The sequence below is a fragment of the Solanum dulcamara genome, chromosome 2 (genome assembly GCF_947179165.1).
Source record: "Solanum dulcamara chromosome 2, daSolDulc1.2, whole genome shotgun sequence".
Taxonomy (NCBI): domain Eukaryota; kingdom Viridiplantae; phylum Streptophyta; class Magnoliopsida; order Solanales; family Solanaceae; genus Solanum; species Solanum dulcamara.
This window is the reverse complement of record NC_077238.1, coordinates 30,659,056-30,677,388: the sequence shown is the minus strand read 5'-3', so window position 1 is coordinate 30,677,388 and position 18,333 is coordinate 30,659,056.

The window sequence follows — 18,333 nt, the reverse complement described above, 5'->3', positions numbered from 1 at the left end:
CGAAGCCTAGATTTTGGGTATTGGTCCTGTGATGTATATGTTTGTTTATTCAGAGGTAAGGCGGGGGCCCTGTCCCGCCATATGTTGTTGTTACTATTCTTAGAGGTCTGTAGTAATGTGTATGTGGGTTAAGTGTAAGTTGTCTCAATTGTGCCTATAAGACATGTTGTAAATATTTTTGTGTTATGGCAGCCTTGTCGGCTCGTGTGCCCTTTCATGATATGGTATGAATGAAAGAGGCTACATGTACATGAAAAAACATTTTGACCCATTGGGGGTTTTGGGTGTAGTATCATATTACGCATAGTTTAATTTGTCTATATTTGAAAGTTACATATACGGAGTCCAGGTCGGACCCCAGTCGCGGCCTAAGGGGTTGGATCATGACAGTCTTTTCCCTCTAATAATTGTTCTTTGCAATTTTCATAAAATGCCTCCAAGATGAGATCCACAATAAATAGGGGTTGGTGTTAATGAGGGACAAGCCCCTTAAGCTCCTAATGATCCTCTAGCTTATTAAGTTACCCACGAATTTCGAACTGCCATCTCTATGCTAGCCCATGCCAAGACTACTCAAGTGAACTAAGGAGTTGAGGCTCCTCCAAATGTGTCTACACCGGTTTCAAGGGTTAGGGACTTTACAAGGATAAACCCTCCTGAGTTTCATGGATCCAAGTGTCACGACCCAAGCCTAGGGCCTAGATGTAACATGGCGAATGAGGAACTCGAAAGTACCTCAAACAAGCCTCTTAGCATTCTTTTAGCCTTTCATAGGTAATGACAATAAATAAAAAAATGGAAATCATAATAGAAAATCTTCAAATTACATATGTCCAACAATGCCTCTAACTTTTAGATTTAATGGGGCTAAGACAAGTCCCTATCTTACCCTCAATCTTAATAGAAAGAAATTCCATAGTAAGTGTCTAAAGATCTCAACATATCATAAGCTAGAAAGATAAAGGAGTATTATTCCCAGAACATAGAAACTCACCAAAAGTAGTCTTCAAACGAGATCTCAACTAGCCATGTGGAGGAGAACGAGGAGAAGCATTGGTCCCTACATGGTGATATCATATAGGCAAAAAAGTATGTGTTAGTACTTTGAATGTACAAAGTATGTAAGCATGCAAGAACATTGAGGAAACATTTAAATATTTATGTAATATAAAACATAATGCAATGCATGCATAATCAATCATAAATATATCCTTTAAAACATTCATTTGTGGGAAGATGATCATAACTGTCACGACCCAACCCCGCAGGCAATGATGGGTGCCCTAACTAGACACTCACGTGTACCCCTTCTAACTATAAGTAAACCTACCTCCTATTTGAGTTATAACGTACCAATAGATAGCATAAGGCAACACAACGTATAAGATGATAAGGCTATCGTAACATGTAGGGTCATTCTATAATAAACACATGCGCGAGCCGACAAAGCTGCCACGACAAAGAGACCGACCCTAAACATAAGACATATAGGCACAACTGTACATACGTACATATACAACCCATATATATGTCCGCAAACCTCTAAGAGTAAGAACAGTAACATAAGGTGGGAAAGGGCCTCCATCGTACCCGTGAAGAAATAAATATATACATCGAGGGTTAGTACCAAAACTAGGCTCCGGCACAATGGATCTCTTCTAAACTACTAAGTGGAACTCCTACGCTGGCAGATCCCCAAAGGGTGTATCTATACCTGCGGGCATGAATGCAACCCCCCGAGAAAAGGGGGTCTGTATGACATATGTACTGAGTATATAAGCATAGACATCATAAGGAAATTACAGCTGGCATAGGGATGCTGGAAACAAGTATAACAATTAATAAATCATTGTACCTGCATCTTGTAAAACGACCTTATGTATCTCAGTGTCATATTCTGTACCGGGCCCGTTGTGGGACTTAGTGTTACAAATGTATCATTATGTCATCATATGCATATATATATACCATACCCAGACCTTTATGGGATCTGGTCAATAATCATATCATTTACCATCGTATACATATATCATACCTGGCCCGTTATGGAACTCGATCATACCCGGCCCTTTATGGGACTCGGTCATACCCGTCCCTCTTGTAAGGGACTCGGTGGAAGATATATTAACCATATGCACGAGCAGAGCAGTGAGTAACCAAATACAAGCTAAATCATTATCTAAGACTCCATGAAATAGCCAAGTGAACCGTCACTTGAAGATCCGGGTAGTAATTGTCTTGAGTACCCTCTGAGGGTTATTAAGGATTATATTAAGTGGAGCCTTGAGCATCATAGACGTGCATCAAGATAATGCTACACAGCTTATGCAATCAGAGACATTTATCGCACTAGAGCCCTTAGGAATACGAGCTTGCATATCTAGTTACTACCCAATATATGGAAGGCTCAAGGGCAATAGTTCAACTGCTTTAGGACCTTTAACATTCAGAAGTGAGTACAAGCCATGAGTTACACTCGAAACCTATAAATGAAATTACCTCTAACTCAAATCGTATACCACTTCACTTACATTAAGCCATTTTAAGAGAAGGAAGAGATAGGCTTCATGTGTACTACCTTTCTTCATATAGAAGACTTACAAGACAATAACTCAACTATCGCAGGAGTTCTAACGTCAAGAAGTGAATAAGATTCATGAACCATACTCAGGGTTCTATGAAAAGAATTATCCCTACAGTACATATACCAACCACTTATGACTAAGACATGCCAAGAGAAAATAAGAGATAAGCTTTACATACTCTCTACTCCCCCTCATATAGTCGTCATACTCATATGTGTCATGGAACGTATGGCCCGATCCTTAGATAGTAACATATATCCTACTTGGTCCATCAAGGGAATCGGTACCATAAACATTTCATCATAACATCATAACTGATGTCAAAGACATATCAAGAGAGAAGAAGGGTAGCTTTACATACTTATGCCAAAAATATGCCAAGAGAAAGAAGAAAGCTTCACATACCTCTTATGGGTTACCCTTCACCATGTTCGCCTCGTTTTCTTTTGAACCTTATCCAAAACTCACCAAAACTCGCCTCGGAAGCTCTTTTAGCGCGGCTGAAACTTCGTGGCTATTTGCTATCCTTTTGGTGCCTTTTTTTCTCCAACTCGTGGCTCTCTCTTCTCTAGCTCAAGGTTTCTCTTCTCTTCTTTTTTTCTCTAGAAGTTTGTAGATAAGAATGACTTTGGTTGTAGATAAGAAAGACCCATAATATATATATATAGGCTACCTTAGGGGGATGACACGTGTCAAGCCCTTAGTGGGCCAAAGCATCACCTCCTCCACTTAGGGGCTGCCACATGACATGTGGGGGCCTACCCCCTTGCTTCAGCTGCTGCCATATGGCACTTCTAGGTGTTGCCATGTGGCACTCCCTCATTATGCCATGTGTCACCTTCTTTTCCTCCTCGTGGGTTTATAATCTCGTCTTACTTTACAAACTTATGTAATTCTTGCTACGTAAGCTTGGTTTGAACTCAAGTAGCTTAAGAATGTAAGATTTTCAAGTTGGTAGCTTACATACGTAAGTCGAGTCCTACGACTCATTACTTAACCTCCAACTTCTTCCGGAGTCTTATAACCATATTTTCAATCTTCCCTACTATGGGGTGTCACATTCTCCCTTCCTTAGAGTTGTTTGGTAGAGTTATAGATTATCCAACTCACATGGTGACTTCTAAGAAGCTTAAGAACCTTTCAAGAAACTTAAGAGCCTATCAAGAAACTTAAGAAGCTTAAGAACCTTCCAAGGTACAAAACTATGGGGTATAACAATAACTGACATTTAAGACCATGTGAGCTATTACATGGAATCCAACATAACCCCCTACGTTGGTCGGGGAGACTACTTGCCGGGTAGAACTCCGTCCAACTTCATTCATTTCTTTAACTTTAACTTCAAGGGCTTTTATAGATCCATTAGCCTAAGCCTACAAGGACTCCTATGTTGGCACATAGTTAATATGACAAGGGGTTGCTACTAGGATTCCCTTACCGAATCCCACCTCAATGCCCCATTCAGTGCTAAGTCAATCCCACGAAATAGTTTAACACTTCAAAATATTCATAGCATATAGCTTGAGAATTCAAAATATCATATTCTGTGGAATAGCCCATTAAAATATTTGGTAATTCAAATATGCAAGAATTGTCCTTATTGCATAAAGAATTCATCATTCATATCATTTCATCATACTTTTATTTCATAAGACTCCCTTTTTATTATAGACATTGCTTTCTTAAATATACATTTGGAGTCAAAGCTTTCAAGTCAAACTTCATTGAAAATATAATAAAACTAGGTGGGTTCAAATCACTTCAACTTACAAACATGTATGTAAATAAATATGCATAAATACTTTGAAATCCATTAATTAAAAATTATGCTTTAAACAACCCATCATGAATTTCAAGGACCTTTAAAGAGATAAATAGAGAAATTACTTGCAAACCATCAATTCATATATATAAAATAATATTGCATCAAAATAGACCAATAATCATTAGTTTAACCATGATTCATGCTATTAAGTAAAAATAAGAATTACCTATAAGAAAATTGTTATACCCCATACTTTGGTACCTTGGAATGCTTTTTAAGCTTCTTAAGTTTCTGGGGAGGCTCTTAAGTTTCTTAGAAGTTGTCATGTGAGTCAGATAATCTATAACTCTATCAAATAACTCTAACGAGGGGAGAATAAGATACCCAATAATAGGAAAGATCGGAAATAAGGTTATAAGAATCCGGAAGGAGTGGGAGGCCAAGCAATGGATCGTAGGACTCGACTTACTCATGTACGCCACTGACTTAAACGTCTTACATAATTAAGCTATTTGAGTACACGTCGAGCTTACGTAGTAAGGAATATATAGGCTCTTAAAGTAAGACGAGATTACGAACCCACGAAAATAAAGCAAGCAGGTGAAAAGTAGGTGACAAGTAGGTGACGCACCTACTTGGACTAAGTAGGTGATTCACCTGCTTGGGGTGGACCCCCACCTTCCACGTGGCGGCTTGGGATTGGTTGCATGAGATGAAGTGGCTGGCTAAGGGCTTGACACGTGTCACCCTTAGGGCCTTCCACGTGTCACCCTCTAAGGAAGGTTATATATTAGTCATCTTATGACTAAGGGTCTTATTTTCAGCATCTTTACACTTAGAAAAATTGGAGAAAAACTTAGAGAACATGGAGAGAGAGCTACGGATTTGGTCAAGCAAGGTAAGCCCTCCGATTTCGTTCCGTGAACTAATTATTCAAGGTATCCCACGGCTACATGACAGTGTTTAATAGCGTAAAATCTCATTTTGGGGCAGCAAGGAAGAGATACAAATAGTCCATTAATTTTTAGCATGTTAAGAGAACTTCCGAGACAAGTTTTAGCAAGTTTTAGCAAGGTATGGCTTGGTTATCTTCTCCCACATTTTGGAGCCCGTTTGGATGGGCTTAAAAAAGTAAATTTTATGTATGAAGTGCTTTTAGAAGTTTAAAGTGCTTAAAGTTATTTTTATAAATAAGCAGTTGAGTGTTTGGATAAAAGTGCTTAAATGAGGAAAATTATGTAAATTTTTGGGTTAAAAGAATAAAAAGGGTAGTTTGGAAATTTAGTTAAAATATAAGGGATATAAAAGTAATTTTTATGGTCAAAGAAAATGACTTTAAGCACTTAACAAAAAAAAAGTTAGGAATCCTAACTTTTCATTTTTGACTGACTTTAAGAACTTTCTGGCTTAAAGTTAGTATTAGGCAAACACGTCCAAAAGCTGAAAAGGGGCTTTAAGTTGGTTTTGACCAACTTAAAGCCAATCCAAACGGGCTCTTGGTAAGGTTTTGTACATGATATTAAGGTGTTAATAATGTAAGGTTTCTGTTTGGAGCAGCATCAAAAGGGCAACAAGCAGCCACGACATTTCAGTCGTGCTGGAAGAACTTCTGAGGCAAAGTTTGGCAAGCTTTGGCCAATTTCGGGTAAGGTAAGGGTTTTTCTTTCAATTTGGAGTTTATGGTGTGGTTATAGAGTGTATTGGAAAGCTGTAACTATAAAAATTTCACAAAAATGCTTGACATTGGAAACAAACTAAACTAAGGCCGTCATAGTTAAATCGAATGTCGAGTAGGGTGTTGTGGCTGTTGTGCTGGGATTGTAGGTGCTTTTACTGTATGTTGTAGGGATGGAACACATTCCAAAAGGTGTGTGGGAGATTCTGGTTTCAGCCACACTACCCTCCATTCTGTACGGTTAAAGATTTTACGAAATAGCGACTAAAAACCCTATTTTGGAAGCGAGTTGTTGGAAGCTTGTATTGTATAATGTTGCCATATTTTAATTGCATATGAGTTGCTGATTGTTGTTGTTGGCTGGCTTCTAAGGTTTGGGGATTAAATTTAAAGTTCGTATAGGAGAAGTTATAGAGGAGATGCTGCCCGATTTCCACTAACTCCTTAACTAACTAAAAGACTAGTCGAGACCAATCAAGCAAGGCAAATAAGGAATTGATTCCTATGGGTGCTTGGTTGTGGATTTAGAAGATGGAAAGTTAAAGTTTATTAATATTAGTATTACCTTCTTGTTAAATAGGTTCAGAGGACAAAAAGACAAGCCGGGTTAAAAGCAATCCATAAGCCGGGTTGAAGCTACCTTCTTTCTCTTGGCATATTTTTGGCATAAGTATGTAAAGCTTATCACTTTCTTTCTTTTGGCATGTCTTAGCTATAAGTGGAATGTAATATGTGCTCTGAGGATAATTCCATTCATAGAGCTTCGAGAATGATTCATACCTCTAACCTATTTCTTGATGTTAGAACTCCTACAATAAATGAGATATTGCCTCTCAAGTCTTCTGTATGAAGGAAAGTAGAGTATGTAAGGCCTATCTCTCCCTTAGTTTGGCATGTTTCAAATGTATGTAAAGTCCTTCTCTTTTCTTTTTGGCATGTCCTAGATATAGATTACGAACGATGTGTATATAAAGCTTGGGGTAACTCTATTCATAAGCTTTGAGCGTGACTCATGACTCTTATCCACGTCTGAATGCTAAAACTCTAAAGGCGGTCGAGCCACTACTCTCGAGTCTTTTATGTGTTGAATAGTAAGTGGAGATATAAGCTCTTATTCCTAAGGACCCTATAATAATAAATGTCCTCGATTCCATAAGTTGTTAGGCACTTCCTTGATACATGTTTCTGGTTCACTTATAGCTGTTAAGACTCTTAAAAGAGTTAAGCTCCTATTCATCAAGTCTTCTATACGATTGAATAGGGATTGGTACGAAAAATCTCCTCTATTTAAAAGGCTCTTAGATAGCCAATACTCAAACTTCTATAAGCTGGTTCATACTATAGTAACGTATGACTATGAAGTTGAGGCTCTAGTTGACATAGTCCCTAATGGCATCTAGAGGGTACTGGAGATGATTCCTACCCTAGTTTCTAAGTGAAGGTTCATTTGACCGTTTCGTTGAGCCTTAAATGATGAATTTATTTGCATATGGTTATTCACTACTCCACTCGTGCATGCTGCTAATATATTATTCACCGCGTCTCATGAAGGGTCGGGCATGATAAATGATGAAATGCTTATTCACTGCATCCTATGATGGGCCGAGCATGATAAATGATGAAATGCTTATTCACCGCATCCCATGATGGGCCGGACATGATAAATGATGAAATACTTATTCACCGCATCCCATAAAGGGCCAGCATAATAAATGATGAAATGCTTATTCACCGCATACCATGAAGGGCCAGGCATGATAAATGATGAAATGCTTATTCACCGCGTCCCATGAAGGGTCGGGCATGATAAATGATGAAATACTTATTCACCACATCCCATGAAAGGCCGAACATGATAAATGATAAAATACTTATTAACCGCGTCCCATAAAGGGTCGGGCATGATACATGATGAAATGACATCTTCACCGAGTCCCTCACTGAAGGGCCGGATACAGTATATAGGCATGCATATGAAAACATAGTGATACATTTATAACCCTGAGTCCCACAGCGGGCTGGGTATGGTATGTGAGGAAGATATACGAGTCCTCATTTTACACAGTGCAGGTATAGTGACTCATTAATGGTTACATTTATTTCCTGCATCCTTATTTTAGTTGAAAGCTTGCTTATGCTATGTTTTCCTTTATATACTCAGTACATGTATCGTACTGACCCCCCTTTCTTTGGGGGCCTGTGTTTCATGTCCGCATGTACAGATACACGTATTGGGGATCCGCCAACTTAGGGTTTCACTCAGCAAGTTTGGGAGAAGCTCCATTAAATCGGAGCCAAGTTTTTGGGTACTAGACCTTCTATGTATATATTTGTATATTCAGGGGTACGACGGGGCCCTGTCCCACCATATATTGTTATTAATATTCTTAGAGGTCTGTAGACATATGTATATATGGGTTGATTGTACGTTTCTTTCAGTTGTGCTTATACGGCATATTGCAAATATTTTTGCATTATGGCGGCCTTATTGGCTTGCGTGCCCTTTCATGTTATGATACAGGTGAAAGAGGCTATAGGCAGATGAAAAAAGTTTTTGACCCATTAGGGTTTTGTGTATAGTATAACATCGCACACGGTTCAACTTAAGTATAGCTGATAGATATGCATAAAAAGTTCCAGGGCAGACTCTAATCGCGGTCTACGGAGTTGGGTCGTGACAAAAATATTACTTGAAATCAAGAGACTTAATTGAAAGAATTTTTGGACTACATGGGTGGAAGAACCTATAATTAAATACCTACAAAACTTAGAGTAAAACTAAAAGAAAATAAACATAATTTATCATATAATTAAAATACTTTAGGCATGAGAGTGGAAGGAATACTCTCATTGAAGTCTTATATACCTGGAATTCGAAGCGTTACTCAGAATCGAAGAACTTAATGAACACTCTTGAATCCTAGCCTTTTCTCCTCACCGTAGCATTTTGTGTACTATCCGGTGTATATGAATCACCAGAATAGTATTTCTACACTACTAAGAACTAAAACTATAATTTGAAAATGAGTAAAGGAGTATATAGAGAGAAGAGTTACTTGAGAAAGCTTAATGAACAAAATGAAAAAAAAATGTGGGTATTTATAGGTGTGAAGAAGGAACCTAACAATAATTAAAATAATTATAAAAAAAATCTGAAATTTTAATAGAAGATTGTGATGTCATGGGTGATGTCAAATGGAGGACTATTGATGTCATTGATGATGTCAAATGGATCTAGATCTTTCCATGGTTGGTGAGATGAACCTTCTTTTAACGGAATATCCTTTTTTAGAGCTGCGTTTGAATAAGATAAATTCTTCATTAGGATTTGGTGTCTTCATATAAATTATTGCTCTAGAAGTCTAATTTCATGTAGTTCAAGAATCAACTGATTTGGAGTTTCCTACAGTGAGATATGATTTTTCTTCTACAAATACTCTATTTCATCACAGCACCCTATCTTATAATAATTAATTTATTTGACTTACTTAGCCTCCAAAACATAAAATATGATCCCCATGAAAGTTGTAGGTAATGATGTTGGGGTTATTCAGAAATTTGATCACCTAATTTAGATAATCCTATGAAATATTATGCCAAAAATACAGAAATTATATTATTTTCATCGAGAATTAGAACATTATATACAATGTTTTTAGGAGGTGTTACACTAAGGTTGATAAGGATCCCCAAGATTTTATTGATGAGGTGCATAAGATTGTTGCCATTATGGGGATATTTTCGGAGGAGAAGGCAGAGTTGGTGGCTTACAAACTCAAATGTGTTGCTCAAGTGTGGTACAATCAATGGAAGGACGAAAGGGGTGAAGAAGGTCCCATAGGTTGGAAGAATTTCAAATTTGGATTACTTGATTCTTCCCTCTTGAATTAAGGGAGTAAAAAGTATTGGATTTTATCAATATTAAGTAAGGTAACATGAGTGTGAGGAAATATGCCCTCAAGTTCACAAAGTTTTCCAAGTATGCTCCTTCTATGGTAGCCAACTCTTGTGGCCAAATGAGTAAGTTTATTTTGGGTGTGTTGGACTTGGTGATAAAAGAATGTTGAACTACTATAATTATCAAAGATATGGATATTTCAAGGCTTGACATATTCCAAACAAATTGAAGGTTCAAAGCTTAGGAGAAGAAGGGGAGAGAATCCAAGATGGCTCAATTTGAAGGTGGGTCTTCTCAATCCAAATCCGATGGTAGTAGTGGTTGTTTCCAACAAGGCCAAAGGTTTCAAGGACAAAATTCTTCAGAAGCTTTGGTCAAAAGATTTGAGAAATATAGTGTTTCCAACCTTAAGTCCCAAGGTGGTGGTGTTAATGGGTCTATATTTCCTAAGTGTACCATGTTTGGGAAAAACCATGGAGGAAAATATTTGTTTGATTCGGGTACTTTTTTTTATGTAGTACGATGGGGCAAAAAATCTCCAAATTCCCTAACAAGGGGAGATAAGGACATCCTCAATGTCAAGCTACTCATGGTGGACAAGCTCAACAAGGTGGTGGCCAATGCCAAAATAGGTTCTATGCACTCCAAGCTAGGCAAGTTATTAAGGAGTTTTCGATATAGTTATGGGTATGTTGTGGGTATTTGACTTTGATGTTTGTGCTTTACTTGATCCGGGTGCCACATTATCTTTTGTTATTCCTTACCTTGCTATAATATTTGATATATGCCCCAAAATCTTGCTAAAACCTTTTTCAGTTAATACTCCAATTGGTGATTCAGTTCTAGCCAAGAAAATCTATAGAAATTACCCCGTGTCGGTCATGCATAAAATAATTCCTTGTGATCTTGTTGAACTTGACATGATAGACTTTGGTGCTATTCCTGGTATGGATTGGCTACATGCTTCCTGTAATTACCCTTTGGGTCATTTTCATCTTTTCTAATTTTTTCAGTGTTTAAAGCTTTTTTGTAGCGATCCCAAGTCATTTATGGCTTGCTGGAACTGACAGTTCGATCTTCTGGTCGTTCATTTGGGTTTTATGCCCGTTTCCCTATTTTAGAGCTCTTGAAGTTTGAATGGTTGACTTCGTTCAAAACTCCAGCAAAACAACCTAAGAATAGAATTCAGACAGTTCCATCAGCTCTGAAATGGTTATTTAGAAAAGTAGCATGCTCGGCTCAAGTCCCAAGCCATTCGATGCGAGTTTGAGCCATTAGGTATTTTAGCCCTTAAGTTTTAGTCTGAGATTGACTTTGGTCAACATTCTTGATAAATACGTCTGTATTGAAATTTGTTCAGTGTGGTTAGCTTCAAAATGTAGAGTTTGGTCTAGAACGACCTTTCATGTGGTTCCCGAGGCTTATGGACTCATTTTGTCGAGATTACCTCAGATGGAAATTTCAACTACGCCATTGAGTCTAGAACGTAGAATTTGGTAGGGCAGCATAGTTTGTTTGAGCGCATGGGATTTCGAATGAATTTCAGGAACCCCATCAAAGTATTTTCCAACTCCAAGTTCAACTAGTGTTGCCCTTGCTGGTGCACCTTGGATTGGTCTCCGCACTTTGTAGATCTGGTCTTGCATTCGTGGAGAAGTGGAAACTTTCCCTCCATATTCGTAGACTTGGTCCCCACATTCGTAGAGGTTAGATAGCTTTCCCTCTGTGTTCGCAGACTTGGTCCCCGCGTTCGTAGACCTGGTCCCTACATTCGCGGAGAAGAGGAAGTTTTTCCTTTGCGTTCATAGACCTGGTCCTCATGTTTGTGGAGGTTTGCTGGCCTTGCTCCGTTTTGGGCTATTACAAGTGAATTGGGATCATGGGAGATGTGGGTACGTTTTGGTATGTTTGGGGGAGCGTGCAATGAGACAGTTTGAGTAATTTGCACTCTAAAGAGGCTTCCCTAGCTTAACTATAAGCTTTAATGATGAAATTTATTGTTGGACTAATTCTCCCAGTTTGAGCATCAAGTTGTGCCCCATTATGAGGTACAAGCTCAATAATATATTTAGAAACTTTTTATGGAGTCGATTTTGGGATTTTCATCGCGGGTTCCACAATTCCCTTTTTGACCCAATTTTGGGTCTATCCCTGAAAAATATGATTTTAGTGTTAAAGCATCCGTATTGATGAGGTGATCAATATTTTGATAACATGGAGGCATTTGGATGCGATTTTAGAGTGGAAAACTACTGGGAAGTGGACTTGGAGTGTGCGTATTTGGCTTTGAGGTAGGCTACGGTCTTCATTCCTTTGATTGAGCTTCATGAGGTATTATTTAGTATAAATTGCCTGTGGTTTGAATTATATGAGATGGATTAGGCTCGATTCCTAGTTTCTTGCTTCCTTGTCTAGAGCCTTAGGCTAGGTTGCCTTTATGAGAATTTTAGTTTAGTTGGTAAAATTATTTATTATGCCTTAATTTGGCCTTAATTAGCCTATTTTAGGTGGCTATTTCGATGTTTATGGTGGTTGGAAAAATTGTGCCTTAGAATTGAGTTTGGGTTGATCATTAGCTGTTGTAGCCATTGTTGGCGGGAACCACTTTTGTAGAATCTATTTTGGAGCCTTGGTGTTGTGGTTTTCACCCGATTAGGCTTGTGAATTAATGTTAGGCCCCATTTCTAGATCAATAGTTAGAATCTTCTATGCTTTTTTGTGGCCGTTTGGCGAAGCTAGTTGTGTTTATACTCTCGAGATTGTACATTGGTTGAATCTAGAGCTATTGATTAACTAGCTGAGCACGTGTTTCCTCGCATCCTCTTCTTTGTTACTTAGTTAGGGTAGAGCTCCCTTTTAAGCCTTGTTGTTGAGTTGGAGGAGTAGATTTGAGCTCCAGGCCTTGGTTATAGGTCAATTTTATGTGTTAGCCTTGTTTCTATTCTCTAGAAGGTAAGGTGCTTATGGCGTCATTATTGCATGTGATTGTGCGTGTTGTTTGGGTGCTGGTGATTGATCTTGGGTGCATTTATGAATCCAATAGCAAAAATAACCCTTGTTCATAGTAGCGTTTGAGAGCAAATTCTTATAGTTTAACTCATTTTTTAGAATACTTGTGTGTGAATATAGCTAACCAACATGATTAGGCACTTTCAGGTCTTAATATGGAAGAATGGATGTTCAAAAGACGATTGAATTAAAAGTGGAGCTTAAAGGAGAAGTTGGGAACAAATGTGAAGAAAATGCACCATGCTAGAGTGTGTCGGCGTCGTGCATTTAGTTCCATCCATTTAATTCAAACACTTGGCATTTATTTGGCTAAATAGAGGCGTATACGCCAGGTTCGTGTTGTGGAACTTGTTCTAGAAAGAAGAAATTTTGTCGAAGAAGAAAATGCAAAATTACATTATGCAAAAACACCTCCGCGTCGTGGACTTTGCTATAGGGATTGAAACTTCGCATTTTTTAAGGCTATAAATAGTCCACTTGTATTTTATTTTAAAACATTCAATTTTTATTTGACATTTTTACGAAGGAAGATGAGGGGAGAAATCTCCTAGGGTTTTATGTCTTCTTCTCTTTCATTTTGTAAGTTGGTTCTTTATTCTATTAATTATGTTTTGGATTATTTCAAACAGTATGAGTGGTTAAAATCCCTTGTTCTTGGATTGTAGCCACAAGATGAAGGTTTTAATATAGTTTGCTTTGGTTGAAAATGGTGTCTTTCTTATAATTGCTCTTATATTCTCATTTATACTATTTTAATGCTTAATCATCATTAAAATATATTAGTTGTCTACCTGGAACTCGAGAGACAGAAATGAGATAGAACACTACTATATAAGAAGTGTGTTTGTTCTAGAATTGCCTAGGATGATTCGTGTATAGAATGCATGTGACACATACCTATATATACCACACTTGGTTAATAAATAGGATGATAGGATTAAAGCGTTCATGCCTACCCTCGCTCAATGATGTTGTTAGGCCGTCAACATAGGTAGGCAATTAGAGGTCGAGAGACCACGATTGTAAAATCAACCCTATAAATCAGTAATTGAAAGACCCATTGAATGCCAGAGTAAAAGTATGTTAGACCTGAAATCTGCAATGCTACAACCCTGGAATTACTTACTCAGTTGATCATAACTCACTAAACTTTTGAACTATTTCTTAATAGTAGTTTTAATAACTTAGTAGATAAAATAATTGAAATCAACTTTTTGCAATACACGCGAATAATTTAGTCAATTGGAAATTACTCACGCCTAATTAAAGTTCTTTGGTTTGACAATATGGTTATGAAAGGAGCCACTTTATTACTTGTAAGACCACGTACATTTTTTTTTAAGGAACAAGTCTATCTATATATATTCCCAGAATCAGAAATCAACAGGAAAAAAAGAAGCATCTATCTATATATATTCCCAGAATCAGAAATCAACAGGAAAAAAAGAAGCATTGGGTTGGTGGCGGGCATTTTACACTCGCTTACCGCTCATTCAACACCCCTATACATCTCTCTACCATTAGGATACCCCCTTAAAAACTAGGAAAAGAAATGTCAGAAACCGAAAGCCTATTTACATGCAAGTTTGTCCAGTATTATGACTCGGGCTGCTCAGTCTTCACAGCTGCACGCGGTGATGATATGCAGTTACCGTTCTGAAGGCAAAGGCTGTTGGCAACTATAGAATCACTAACCAAGCCCACAGCATCGACATCATCAAAATTGAGAACGCCTCTGAGCTTCCGATTGTCGTTCAAGCGGTTATTGATTACTGTCAGATCTTTTGAAGGGCTCTGATAAGCATGAGTGCTTTCTCCCACACAAGCATAATAGCTTTAAGACCACGTACATTTATTTGTTCTTTGGTGGCAACAAATTTTTGGTGCCGTTGTCGGGGACTTTAAATTTGGCAATTATTTATTTTCAACATTTCTTAATTGTTTGTGTTAGTATTAACAACTTGATCTTAGCTGTGATTTCTTGCAGGGAAAACTCTTGACTCAGATTAGGGAAATTACATTGTGACAGAGAAGGAGATGCTTGCATTGGTTTATGCATTTGATAAATTCCATTCTTACCTGATAGGTACAAAAGTGATTGTTTATACTGACCATAAAGCTCTTAAGTACTTGTTCAACAAGAAGGATGCAAAACTCAGATTAATCAGATGGATCTTGCTACTCCAAGAATTCGATATAGAAATCAAAAATAGGAAAGGATGCGAAAATCAAATAGCAAACCACATATCCAGATTAGAGGATTCATCGCATGTGGGTGCACAAAGGTCGATAAAGAAAGAGCTTACATATGAACAACTGCTAGCATTAGAGGTTAAACAAATCCCATGGTATACAGATATTGTGAATGCATAGTGAGTGGAGTGTTTCCCCCCGAAGCAAACTCCCAACAAAAGAAGAGGCTAATATATGAAGCAAAGTTCTATATATGGGATGAGCCTTACTTGTTCAAACATGTTATACCCCGCACCTTTGTACATTAGAGCATATATTTTTTTCCTAAAAGATTGCCATGTGATGCATGTTATCTATAAAGTTCTACGTGAGTAGTGACGGTTGGAAATAGGTCTAGAAGGAGTTGGAGGCCAAATAAGGAGTCGTGGTACTTAACCTACTTGCGTAAGCTACCAACTTGGATGTCTTACATACCTAAGCTAATTGAGTACACGTTGAACTTACGAGCAAGGATTACATAGGTTCTTAAAATAAGATGAGATTACGAACCCACGAGGAGGAAAAGAGAGTGACACGTGGCAGCAAGCGAGAGTGACACATGGCAGTAGGTGATGCACCTGCTTGGGGTCAAGTAGGTGACCCACCTATCACGACCCAACCCCGTAGGTCGTGACTAGGTTCCGACCTGGACCCCCGTGTACCTACCTATCAACTATAGTCAAACTGGACTATGTATAATGTGATACTGCTCACAAAAAGCTTGATGGGTTAAAACTTTTTCATGTTCATGTAGCCTCCTTCATTCGTATCGTATCATGAAAGGGCACGCAAGCCGACAAGGCTGCTGTAATATAAAAACATTTACAACACGCCATATAGGCACAACTAAAATAAACTCATAAACAACCTACTTACATATGTCTACAAACCTCTAAGAATAGTAATGATATCATATGGCGGGACAGAGCCCCCATCGTATCCCTGAATAAACAAATATGTACTTTAAAAGATCAGCACCAAAATCTAGGCTCCGGAATGGTGGAGCACTTCCAACATAGCTGAGTGAAAATCCTAAGGTGACAGATCCCCAACACGTGTACATGTACCTGCAGGCATGAAATGTAGCCCCCCAAAGAAAAGAGGTCAGTACGATACATGTACTGAGTATATAAGCATAACATAACTAAGATAACAACTAAAATAGGGATACAAGAAATCGAGTATAGCATTTAGTAGGGTACTGTACCTGTACCTCACAAAATAAAGTCCTGTATACCATTATCACGTACCATATCCTGTCCGCTCGGGGACTCGGTGTTATAAATACATCATCTACCATGATAGGCATATGTATATTGTTAGCGCTGTGGAACGTGCAGCCCGATCCATATATATTAGGTTAGTATCGAGGAGCATTCGGCCTGATCCATATATATAATAGGTTAGTGCCGAGGAACGTATTGCCCGATCCCTATATATATAACACGTTAATGCCGAGGAACATACGATCCGATCCCTATATATATCACACGTTAGTGCCAAAAAACATTCGTCCCTATCCCTATATAATATAACAATGCATATAAGTGCACATAAAACTTGGTAGCATAATAAAAATTTCCCGAATATCATCATAAGGTGTGTCAAAGAGTCTTTAGGTATAAGAGCTTACATATCCAATCATTATTAAGCATATACAAGGCTCAAGGGTCGTAGTTCAACTACTTCAAGGCCCTTATCATTTAAAAGTGGGTACAAGTCGTGAGTTACATCCAGAATTTATAAATGGAGCTATCTCCAAAACTATGTTCTATGGTACCTATAGTCTAGTCTTTCTAGAAGTAGGGATAGACAAGCTTTACATGTACCACTTTCTATCACATGGGAGGCTTGAAAAGTAATGACCCAACTTGTTACAGGAGTTCTAATCAATAAGAAGTGAACAAGAGTCTTAACTCACACTCAGAGTTTTAAGAGCGGAATAACTTCCAATTTCATATACATAATACTTACACCTAAGTCATTCCAAAAGAGAAGAAGGGGTAGCTTCACATACCCATCCCTTTATAACGTATGGAAGGCTTGAGAAGCCCTAGTTCGATTACTATAAGAGTGCTTTCATCAAGGACTACATAAGAACTGTGAATTGTGCTTGGCATTTATGAGTAGATTTACCCTCAGCTTATAGCATTCATTACTTAACTTGAATACATGCCAAAAGAAAGAAATAATAACTTTACATACACTATTTTCCAGCATATAAAAGACTTGAGGAATGGGAGCTTCACTACTTTAAGAGTCTTAACATTCAAAAGTGAACATAAATTATGAATCCTGAATCAGGTTCAGAGCTCATGAATAGAATTTCCCCAGGCTTAATACATATATCATTTGTCACTTAAATCTAAGACATGTCCAAAAGAAAGGAAAGATAGGCTTTACATACACTACTGTTCATCGTATAGAAGCCTTAAAAGGCAATAACTTGACTATTACAGGAGTCTTAACATCACAAAGTGAATAAAGTCTGTGAATTACACCTGGAATTATCCCCACATTTCATAAACCAACCATTCATAACTTATACCTAAGACATGCCAAAAGAAAAGAAGGATAGCTCTACACACCTCTTATCAATTACTTTTAACCCGGCTTGTCTCGTCGTCCTCTGGACCTATTTAACACGAAGATAATACTAATATTAGTAACCTTTAACTTTCCATCTTCTAAGTCCACAACCAAGAACCAATAGGAACCAACTCCTTATTCGCCTTTCTCGACTAGTCTATTAACTAGTGAAGAAGTTAAGGGAATTCGGGCAGCATCTCCTCTATAACTCGCCCTATCCGAACTTCCAATCATATCTTAAATTAGTACAGCCAACCAAAAACAACAATCAGTAGCCAACACACAATTATACCACTTCGATATTACACAAAATAAACTCCAAACAACTCGCTTAAAACTACGATACCAAAATAGGGTTTTTAATCTTTATTTTGTAAAATCTTTAATCGTACGCAACGGAGGGTCGTGTGGCTGAAACCAGAAGTTACCACACCTTTTTTAGAATAATTTTAGGCCCTACAACACATCACCACACCACCTAGAGTCGCATCACCACAAGCGCAATGCCCTACTCGACTTTAATTTAACTATAGCTACTCCAATTTAGTTTATTTCGAACATCAAGCATCCCTATGAAATT